We start from the raw sequence: 12,024 nt of genomic DNA on the forward strand, positions 1-12,024 counted from the left end.
CCATAATAGAGGCACGAAACACGCTTTCCTATTATACTAATTTCTGATGTACAAACAAACAATTACAAGCTTATTTTCAAGTCAAGTCGTTTAGAATGACGAAGTCACAGACTGATTGGTAATTTTATAAAGTTACTTTAAATCATATATTTATGTTGTAATTTTTTGAATACCCAGGATTTGAAATATCATGTTCCTCTCACTGTTGGCAAACGACATTCCTTAATTTATTTATCAGGGACTATCCATATTAAGTGAAAACAAATATGTATGTCAACACCGGAGATTGAACGTCTTAACGTATCATAAGTTGCTAAGAACAAGCCTAGCGGATAGCTCAGTCGCTAGAGCACCGTGTTCGAAACCACACCGGGCACACTGTTTTGCCAAAGTTTACTTTACTGGTGTCAGGGGTAAAAGACGGGAGTGCCTTGATCGGCCTTAAAAGGTTAGCTGGGGAGTAGTGTAGATGTTGGTCAGAATTAACCTCCCGATTTGCTCAGTCCTTTACTGTAAACAAGGTCTTGTACGTTTTGATCCACAATCGCATCGCTGAAGGGCTAGGCGAGATGGATGTTGGAAGTGCAATGGCCGACTTACACTCCTTTACCTCTTTTGTGAGCGGACCGCAAACATTCTTGTACTGACCACTACACGCCCCGTACTGCGCTATTGCTTTAAAGCTTAACCAAATTACTCCTGACAATATCTAAGTGAAACCAAAAGCGCTGACCGGGGAGTGAACCACTGACCAGTCAAGTCCATCCGCGAGCGGATACCACAATGTTGCTATAGAGCTAGCTCGGCAACAAGGTTCCTACGGCTGAAACTACACATATCCAAAGACAAAGATTAATCATAACTGTAATAAAGACATTAAACAATAATCAATAGTTACTATTTTACAAACACACCACCAGTGGAAGACGATGTTTGTCCTTTAAACTCTCACGCACATGGGAATGTTATTTAAGTCCCATTATGTTTTAGAGATGTACTTATTTTTTCCAAATGGCTGCTTGACATTTTTAACCCCAAAAGTGATAAAAAATGCAATTACAAAATGCAACAAAACCAAAAGTATAATCCACGTATAATAAAAAATTTGCGTACACAACGGCATTACGAAATGTTCATATTACGTGACTTTCTGAATGCCTAAAAATCTATGTAGCTTTAAATACTAAATACACTAATTTGATAATTATTCAACTCTATGATATTGAAGTTGCAGAAAACAAATACAGTTACAGTATTAAAGAAATGGTTTAAGTGGGATGCGAATCCGCGCCAATAAAGTCAAGAAATAACAGATTGCCCAACATCTGATCCACAAGGTCACGAGGTCTTCGATGCATATTGGTGATATTTCAACATTTTGGGCTTACATTTCATAACATCTCGCAACAACAAAGCATGGCAAGTGTGGTCTTCAACAGGCACCTCCTGCTCCAAGTCTTCAAAGACGATATTTGAGTAAATATTAACATTTGTTGAGGGGTTCCAGCTCTTAGTATTTTAGTTTTAACACTCCTTATGATTAACCACACTTTATTTCGACATGCACAAAAAGTGCATTTTACAGAAACATGAGCAAGTACCTATCTGCGATTTTTCACTAAGCAACATTGTTGCTATGTTCCGCCCACTTATCTGCCTCATGCTTGTAAGTCAGTGGACCAGTTTGGAATTTCGTTGGTATTTCCCAAACATTTCGTTTACTTAGGCATCGTGTGGACCTCGGGAATTATCAGACACTACATGATGCTCAATAATAGATATTAACTCAATTTTATTCTCTATTTTTTTAATCCTAAGTGACGCTGAGGCTTTAATTTAAGTTATGATAAAGGGTCATGCATCAAATAACATAGATGTGTCATATTGTCTTTGGTGAACATATGGGACTTAAGCTTCATGTACACATTTTATCGGTTTCAAAGAAAAGCCAACATTTTAACGTGTGCTATAAAAATAAAACGTACATGGAAAACTATTGTTTACAGGTTGAATATCCCGATTTTAACAATTTGAATATTGAAACACTAATAAATTAATAAACAGATTGAGAACTCATGAACCTAGTGTAGAAACACTCCTCTGGCCTCAGGGTAGGCGTATTTATATTGTTATAAAAGTGATATTAAGTTACTGTACTTACAAAGTCAGAATATCCCCCGAAAACACCAAAATACTTCAACAAACCGCCATTTCGTTCCGTATACATGTATAACATTTCCTTCACCTAAGTTTCCGCAAAAAATAATTTACGTTAGACCCCATGTAAAGGTTCTTTTAACCCCATCTTCATACTATTGCAATTTTACAATTACGCAGAAAATAGATTAGCTATGTTTTAAAATAAAATTTAAAATAAGGTATAGCATACCGTCCGAATGATTTACATGTATATACCAATGGAACAACCAATGATAAGTTAAGGTACTATTTCATCACATTGAAACTTTTGACGAAGTTACGACTAGTCTCGGTCTCGGTCGAACTGAAATCTACTAATTCAACGCAAACTACACTGAAATCTACTAATTCAACGCAAACTACACTGACATGAGTGGAAGTCATTGCTAGTGGGAAAACACATGGAACTAGAGTCGCTTCCTTCCCTTGAATTGCTTGAAAGCTACCTTCAAATCAACCGACCAATGAATGGACACGTTTTATTAAAACTAGTGAGGGTGTATACAAGGTTTATTTTAATTATGCGTGACAGACACATACTATAACATGCAGCGTTTTTTTTAAAATATAAGATGCAATAACAAATAAGGTTTTGAATTACCATAAGTATCAACAAATCGGATTCTGGTCAAAATCAAGACTGAACTTCATGGACGATTACTGTCGGCTTTTTGAACGTTGCCTACGGGCAATTATCCGAGGTTCATGTAGCAGTTTGTATCTATTTGATGCATTCTGCTTTGTAATTTGTTCTTAATTTGCTGTTAAGTTCATTAAACGAGCGATACTACTTTAACATCCAAATTTTCACATCTTTTTTTTTTACTCTCATCATACTTTTTTATATATATGTATATACTTTTAGAGTCATTTTCAATAATATACATATGCATTTTCATTTTCATGACTATAAAAGTATCTCCATGTTTGATATTTTTCCTTCGCTTTTCTCCGCTGTTGCTGGGCTGGATCTAAAGTATTTCAAATTTCCAGCTTTATAACTGTCAACATTGTTCCTGCCTAGTAAGTTCGAGAGCTTTGCTACTTTAATATAACCGTAATATGTAATGCAGTGCTGATCAGGTATATAATTGATTAATCGTGAGAGGTTGTAGTGAATGTTTAGCTGTTTTCCCCAGTAACAATCACAGTGCGAAGTCTTTATTGAAGGGTAGCAGGGTCAAAATTCCAATCCTCGTATTCATTACTTCAATACTCTGCTGTTGGTCATATTTTGTGCGAATACTGTTTTACATCTACTATGCCTGAAAACCATGCCGTTATGCTAAGCTGTTTTTGTTACATCTGATTGTGATTTCTAAACGCACGTTAGAAAATTGTTATCCCTTGTAGGTGCAAACATTTTTTTTATAGTTGAACTCCATTTGCAGATTTGGGAATCTTCATTTTATGTTTTTGTTATTAATGTTTTCTAAAATAATTGTGTTGCTATTTTCGTAATACTATAATTTTGTTTTTCATCCTGAAAAAGTAAACCTGGATGCTTAATCGTGGAGCAGCTGCTTTGCCATGATAGGGCGGCGAAAAGTTGAATAAGTATATATAGAGGATAATTGTTTGTTTCAATGTAATACCCGACATTTGTTGACTGCATTGTTGTAAGGCGAACGATAACATTTGCTTATGAACGTGTGAACTGTTGATATTGGGGCCAAGTATGTTATGTATATTAGCTATTGTCCATTTAATGAACGCTCTCAACTGAGCATGTTAGCTACTGTCCATTTAGTGAACGCTCTCAACTGAGCATGTTAGCTACTGCCCATTTAGTACACGCTCTCAACTGAGCAGGTTAGCTAATGCCCATTAAGTGAACGTTTTCAACTGAGCAGTCCAGCTATTTCCCATTTAGTACCAGCTCTCAACTGAGCAGATTAGCTATTGCCCATTTAGTGAACGTTCTCAACTGAACAGTCTTGCTATTGCCCATTTTGTGAACGCTCTCATCTGAGAAGGTTAGCTATTGCCCATTTAGTGTACGCTATCATCTGAGCATGTTAGCTATTGCCCATTTAGTGAACGCTTTCAACTGAGCAGATAAGCTATTGCCCATTTCGTGAACGCTCTCAACTGAACAGGTTAGCTATTGCCCGTTTAGTGAACGCTCTCATCTGAGCATGTTAGCTATTGCCCATTTAGTGTACGCTATCATCTGAGCATGTTAGCTATTGCCCATTTAGTGAACGCTTTCAACTGAGCAGATAAGCTATTGCCAATTTCGTGAACGCTCTCATCTGAGAAGGTTAGCTATTGCCCATTTAGGGAACACTCTCAACTGAACAGGTTAGCTATTGACCATATAGTGAACGCTCTCAACTGAGCAGGTTAGCTATTGCCCATTCAGTGAACGCTCCCAACTGGGCCTGATAGCTATTGCCCATTCAGTGAACGTTCCCAACTGAGCCTGATAGCTATTGTCCATTCAGTGAACGCTCTCAACTGAGCAGGTAAGCTATTGCCCATTTCGTGAAAGCTCTCATCTGAGAAGGTTAGCTATTGCCCATTTAGGGAACACTCTCAACTGAACAGGTTAGCTATTGACCATATAGTGAACGCTCTCAACTGAGCAGGTTAACTATTGCCCATTCAGTGAACGCTCTCAACTGAACAGGTAAGCTATTGCCCATTTAGTGAACGCTCTCATCTGAGCATGTTAGCTATTGTCCATTTAGTGTACGCTATCATCTGTGCATGTTAGCTATTGCCCATTTAGTGAACGCTCTCAACTGAGCAGATAAGCTATTGCCCATTTCATGAACGCTCTCATCTAAGAAGGTTAGCTATTACCCATTTAGGGAACACTCTCAACTGAACAGGTTAGCTATTGACCATATAGTGAACGCTCTCAACTGAGCAGGTTAGCTATTGCCCATTAAGTGGACGCTCTCAACTGAGCATCTGAGAAGGTTAGCTATTGCCCATTTCGTGAACGCTCTCATCTGAGCATGTTAGCTATTGCCCATTTAGTGTACGCTATCATCTGAGCATGTTAGCTATTGCCCATTTAGTGAACGCTTTCAACTGAGCAGATAAGCTATTGCCCATTTCGTGAACGCTCTCATCTGAGAAGGTTAGCTATTGCCCATTTAGGGAACACTCTCAACTGAACAGGTTAGCTATTGACCATATAGTGAACGCTCTCAACTGAGCAGGTTAGCTATTGTCCATTCAGTGAACGCTCCCAACTGGGCCTGATAGCTATTGCCCATTCAGTGAACGTTCCCAACTGAGCCTGATAGCTATTGTCCATTCAGTGAACGCTCTCAACTGAGCAGGTAAGCTATTGCCCATTTCGTGAACGCTCTCATCTGAGAAGGTTAGCTATTGCCCATTTAGGGAACACTCTAAACTGAACAGGTTAGCTATTGACCATATAGTGAACGCTCTCAACTGAGCAGGTTAGCTATTGCCCATTCAGTGAACGCTCTCAACTGAACAGGTAAGCTATTGCCCATTTAGTGAACGCTCTCATCTGAGCATGTTAGCTATTGTCCATTTAGTGTACGCTATCATCTGCGCATGTTAGCTATTGCCCATTTAGTGAACGCTCTCAACTGAGCAGATAAGCTATTGCCCATTTCATGAACGCTCTCATCTAAGAAGGTTAGCTATTACCCATTTAGGGAACACTCTCAACTGAACAGGTTAGCTATTGCCCATTAAGTGGACGCTCTCAACTGAGCATCTGAGAAGGTTAGTTATTGCCCATTTCGTGAACGCTCTCAACTGAGAAGGTTAGCTATTGCCCATTTAGTGAACGCTCTCATCTGAGCATGTTAGCTATTGCCCATTTAGTGTACGTTATCATCTGAGCATGTTAGCTATTGCCCATTTAGTGAACGCTCTCAACTGAGCATGTGAGCTATTGCCCATTTCGTGAACGCTCTCATCTGAGAAGGTTAGCTATTGCCCATTTAGGGAACACTCTCAACTGAACAGGTTAGCTATTGACCATATAGTGAACGCTCTCAACTGAGCAGGTTAGCTATTGCCCATTAAGTGGACGCTCTCAACTGAGCATCAGAGAAGGTTAGCTATTGCCCATTTAGTGAACGCTCTCAACTGATCATCTGAGAAGGTTAGCTATTGCCCATTTATTGAACGCTCTCAACTGAGCAGATAAGCTATTGCCCATTTAGTGAACGCTCTCATCTAAGCAGGTTAGCTATTGCCCATTAAGTGTACGCTCTCATCTGAGCATGTTAGCTATTGCCCATTTAGTGAACGCTCTCATCTGAGAAGGTTAGCTATTGCCCATTTAGGGAACACTCTCAACTGAACAGGTTAGCTATTGACCATAAAGTAAACACTCTCAACTGAACAGGTTAGCTATTGACCATATAGTGAACGCTCTCAACTGAGCAGGTAAGCTATTGCCCATTCAGTGAACGCTCCCAACTGGGCCTGATAGCTATTGCCCATTCAGTGAACGTTCCCAACTGAGCCTGATAGCTATTGTCCATTTCGTGAACGCTCTCAACTGAGCAGGTAAGCTATTGCCCATTCAGTGAACGCTCCCAATTGGGCCTGATAGCTATTGCCCATTCAGTGAACGCTCTCAACTGAGCAGGTTAGCTATTGCCCATTCAGTGAACGCTCCCAACCGAGCAGGATAGTTATTAGTCTATATTGCCCTTTTCGTGAACGTTCCAGGGCGATCTTTCGTAAAAGGGTAAGACAGTTTAAAAAATGTGTCCATAGGACACGGATGCCCCCACTTCGATTTTTTGTCACAGAAAATAAGCCATAATGATTATTCAGGATAATCTGCACAAGGGCAAATCCTTTTCAAAAATTAGATCGGATAAGATATTTTTTAAGTATTGTTGGGAAATAAAGGGCCCTAACTCCTAAATGATTAAAGCGATTTCCATGGCTATCGAACTTGATCAAGGTATTATGGTCACAAACATGTGTTAAAAGTTTGGTGAGGATTGGACAAACAGTTTTCAAGAATTAGATCGGAAACAATCTTCGGGACGTATTTTTCAAGTCTTTTTTTGCAAATAAAGGGCCGTAACTCCTAAATGACAAAAGCGATTTCCATGGCTATCGAACTTGATCAAGATATTATGGTCACAATCATGTATGTAAAGTTTGGTGAGGATTGGACACATACTTTTCAAGAATTAGATTGGAAACATATATTTTTGAAGTATTTTTGGCAAAAAAGGGCCGTAACTCCTAAATGACTAAAGCGATTTCCATGACTATCGAACTTGATAAAGATATTATGGTCACAAACATGTGTTTAAAGTTTGGTGAGGATTGGACAAACGGTTTTCAAGAATTAGATCGGAAACAATCTTCGGGACGTACGTACGTACAGACAGACATACGTACGTACGGACAAGGGCAACCCTATATGCCGCCACTTTGTGGGGGCATAAATAGGGGTGTGGGAATTTAAACTTTCATGATGAGGCACGCTCACATTTTACATTACATAAAGAAAAGACTGCTGATATGTATATCTAATTCATTTTGATGGCATCTTCCTTTCAGCTGTTTTTCTTAAGAGTGAAGTGATACTTGGTTCGGTGATGAATTGTTTCGTTGGTTTCATTTCAACATTTGATTTATTTGCCACTTTAATATTAAGCCTGCTACCTATAAGTTAATTTTGATTTGTTTTATTAACTCAGTTATATAGTACTTCAATGAGAATACAAGTGGGAAGCACTTATTCTTTAAGTATCAGTTCAGACAAAGTATTAGTTGGCTTTATAACCCTCTCAACTTAATAGAATATCTAATTCACAAAATTGCGTAAAGTCTCGTGCATTGACTGTGTTTTAAATTAGATCCTGCATGCAACCATTTGGCTAATGTCCAGAAGATAATAATGACTTCAATTATTTGTATCTGATATTGACCGTTTTTCTTTGATTTTTTTGTAACATTTATGGATTTTACAATCATGTTTTCTCCTTTTTAATATAGAAAACATATATGAACAGATAAGATTGGTCCTCCATTGCCAGAAATCTGCAGGAAATTGAAATGAAAATTTTATAACCATTTTAATTTTGAATGCGTATGTCAGTAATTGGTCAAATTTTATAAGGCAGATTTATAATTGTTGATCAATGCAAATCTTAGGTGGATATCAAAATGAATAACTTCGGAAGAAAAACCCATGTCTCCCTACCTGCTGGCACTGTTAAGCGAAATCAGAAGCGTTTGTTATGGCAAGTATGTGTGTATAGCCTTGTGGCCGAGACTTGTAAGTTCTGTTCTGTTCTGTTCTGTTCTGTTCTGTTCTGTTCTTGTAAAGGGCAGAAAGTGTAAAATAGAGACAGGACTGGGTTTTAAATTACTCATTGTAGTTCAATTGAAATAACAGACGAAAGGAGACGGCAATGATTTACTAATGAAGTCAGCCTATGTCAGCGAGTATGCACCACTCTTATGTTTAATTCAAAACTAATCAAAAGGCAATACGTAAGTTGTATGCTTTATAAATTATGAATGTTACTGTATGTTTTATTAATACTGAAAGATTACTTTTAGGGGGATAGCCTAGACAAAGTATGTGACACAAAACAGACAAACGGACGGCACATGTATAACATCCTACCTATAAGTGATGGGGCATAATTGATTTGTTATACCATAATATAAATACATATTTACCTCTATTTATGACGGTTTAATTATAAAGAAGCCAATTATAATGCATAAAATTCGTATAAAAAATAATATTTTTTCATAAATATATTTTTTTTTAAATACGGTATCTGATTTTTCTTTTACTCAAATGTCTGTTCTGCTGTTTGTGTATTCAGTTACTGGTCGTGGTGTACATGGAGTATAGGCTTCATCCCCTCGGAGACATGTGTAGGACTTCACATGGACAACACCGGTATTGGCTGGTAAAAACCCTAAAATGAGACATTATTAAAATTCCTTGTCACAATTTTATGTAAATGTAATAGATCCAGATGTTCACATTGTTGTACTATTTTTGAAAATGACAAATTTTCAAGTACATATTTTTGCAAAGAATTTAAGATAAATCATGAATTGTCCTGTTCTTCAACAGGTGTCATATATGTTATCAATTGCAAAAAATGTAAAAAGCAATATGTTGGTCAGACACAACAAAAATGCAGTCAGAGAATAAAAAGTCATAAGTTTGATATAAAGCATTTTCCAGATTCATATACAAATGTGTCTGAACATTTTAATGCTCCTGACCACAGTATCAATGATTTTTCTTTTATGCCAATTGATAAAATTGAGAACAATTGGAAACGATTATTAAATGAGAGTAAATGGATGCACATTCTTGGCACAGTCATTCCTAATGGTATTAATTCAAAAATATTATTTTAATTCTTCTTGCAGAATTAAAAAAATCACAAAATTAATCTGGTTTATAACTGTTTTTAACCTATTTAATGTTGCATAGTTTATACTGGTTTATTGATGTTTGTTTATGCATTTATATTGCATTTTACCAGTATAATTGTATCTCTATAAATCCTATAAGACATTATTTTGCGCAAAAATGTATGCTATATTTTGACGTTATCAACGTTGACGTCATTTGATGTTGACGTCACTTCCTGTTCATTATATACATACAACCTGATGAAGGCCGAATGGTTATGAAATGCATATGCTCGATTATACATGAACGCCTGTGTTGATTATCAATATATCAAAAACTGTGACTTTGTCATAACAAAATATTACTTTTGTCATCATGAACCTAAGGTAAGTAATTTATCTTACTACCTATGACATGTGAATCCCAGTACCATGGTTTACCTTCCTGTAATCTAGAATACAAATCAAATCAGTAACATATGTTGTTTCTAGCTTATTCATGAATGTTTAAACATAAATTTCACAATTGTACCTCAGGAGATCAATAAACAGTAATTAAACATGTTTCCTGGTAAAGCTTTCATATTATATTGTTTCCATTAAACATCAAGATATTCAAGCAAAATGTAATTATGTGTGCTTATTCAAGCTGGTGCACAACACTTCTGCGGTGTTTTTCGTTTTTTTTCATTATTTAAATGTATAACATCATTATAGTTTAGAGCTGCACTCTAACAGATTTACCATTTTTACTACTTTTTTGTCTTGGAAAGGGCAAATTTTTGTGTAAATATCTGCAAACCAGTGATAAAAGATTGCTGACAAAAGATCAGATCGCTGATTTTCACATTTCCGTTCAAAAAATAATGTTTTAATGGCCTAAAATGTTACTCACGGTTTAAAATAAATGCATCAAACATCATTTTTTGAATTTAAATATAAAAATCTGCGATCTTATATTTTGTCAACTGGTTTCCATGGATTTTTGCCAAAAAATGGCTCGTTCAATCTGTGAGAGTGCAGCTTTAACATGTACACCATGGTACTGTACAGTAAATTATTACAGTAAAACTGCGGTCATTCGAATAGGCGGTCGAAAACCGGCTGTCAGTCGAGTTTGAAGCTTAGTCCCGACCATTATTCCTTCTATTTTCATAAAACCTATACTGACGCTGGATCGAAACCTAAATAAGAGGAGTCGAGCAACATTGCCGGTCCAAAATACACAAATCGTGCGCAAAACCATATGATTACCTCGAGGTCATTATTTCACACATTTTCCCGAAAGCATGTTCCAAAATAAATAAACAATTAACAGGTGTTAAACTTTTTTTTACTCATTAAACAAAAGTTTTCCCACAACTAAACAAAACAAAAAGAAATTATTTTTGGACCTCCCCATCCACTTTTGCACCGTATGCTAAGCTTAAAAAATGAAAAGGCAAGCGACCGAAGCAAGTGGGTTTCCTTCGGGTATTTTACTTATACGATATCAAGATGTGACGTCACAAAGCACAAAGCACGTGCTATCACTCCACATGTTACGAAAGCGTTTTCTTCTACATGGCATCTATCGCTGTGACAAAAACACTACCGATGAAAAATGGAAAAAAGAAACACATAACTGCCATCGTTCCATCTTCAATAGGAAAACATTCCGGAAATCAGATTCATCACTCTGAAGACGACATCTTAGGTGCTGTTTGTGATAAGTGTATCGGTCATTGTGGCTTGTTACGTCACCATTATTGACCGCAAGTTAAAGACGACTACTAATTGTCCTGAATAATCTTAGAATATAACAAACATGCGTGCGTTTATCAATTATCGGTGCTAAAACCTTTTGGATCGTTTTGTTATTGACATTCACATTCAATCTAAACAAACCAATCAGCATATGTAATATTGAATATGATTTTTTTATTGTTGTAGTTGTATCTGTTGTTGTCGCTGATGTTGTTGTTGTTTTTCGTTTTGTTTTGTTGTTGTGGTTGTCGTTGCTGCTGCTTCTACTGCTGTTGTTGTTGTTGTTGTTGTTGTTGTTGTTTTTGTTGTCGATGTTATTATAAGTGTTTGTACTTCTATGATAATGTGTAGTAGTAGTAGTAGTAGTAGTAGTAGCAGTAGCAGTAGCAGTAGCAGCAGCAGCAGCAGCAGCAGAAGTAGCAGTAGTAGTAGTAGTCGGTTCGTCATTGAAGTCGTTATGAGTGTCGTCGTTGCCGTTTTCGTTGTTTTTTTTTTTTCTTTTTTCGTATTGTAATTTTTGTGGCTATCCTCGTCGGCGTTGCCGTTATCGTCGTCGGCCTTGTCTTTGTCGATTTCGTCGTTGACGTTTTTTTTTCGATTCTGTCGTTGTCGTTTACCTCGCCATAGTCGTTGTAATTGTCGTTAACGTCGCCATAGTTATTGAAGTTGCTGTCGTTGTTTTAGCGTCCATTAGTTTCGTCGCTGTCGTTTTCGGCGTTTTTG

Source organism: Mya arenaria, chromosome 5 (assembly GCF_026914265.1).
Source record: "Mya arenaria isolate MELC-2E11 chromosome 5, ASM2691426v1".
In the NCBI taxonomy this organism is placed as follows: Eukaryota; Metazoa; Mollusca; class Bivalvia; order Myida; family Myidae; genus Mya; species Mya arenaria.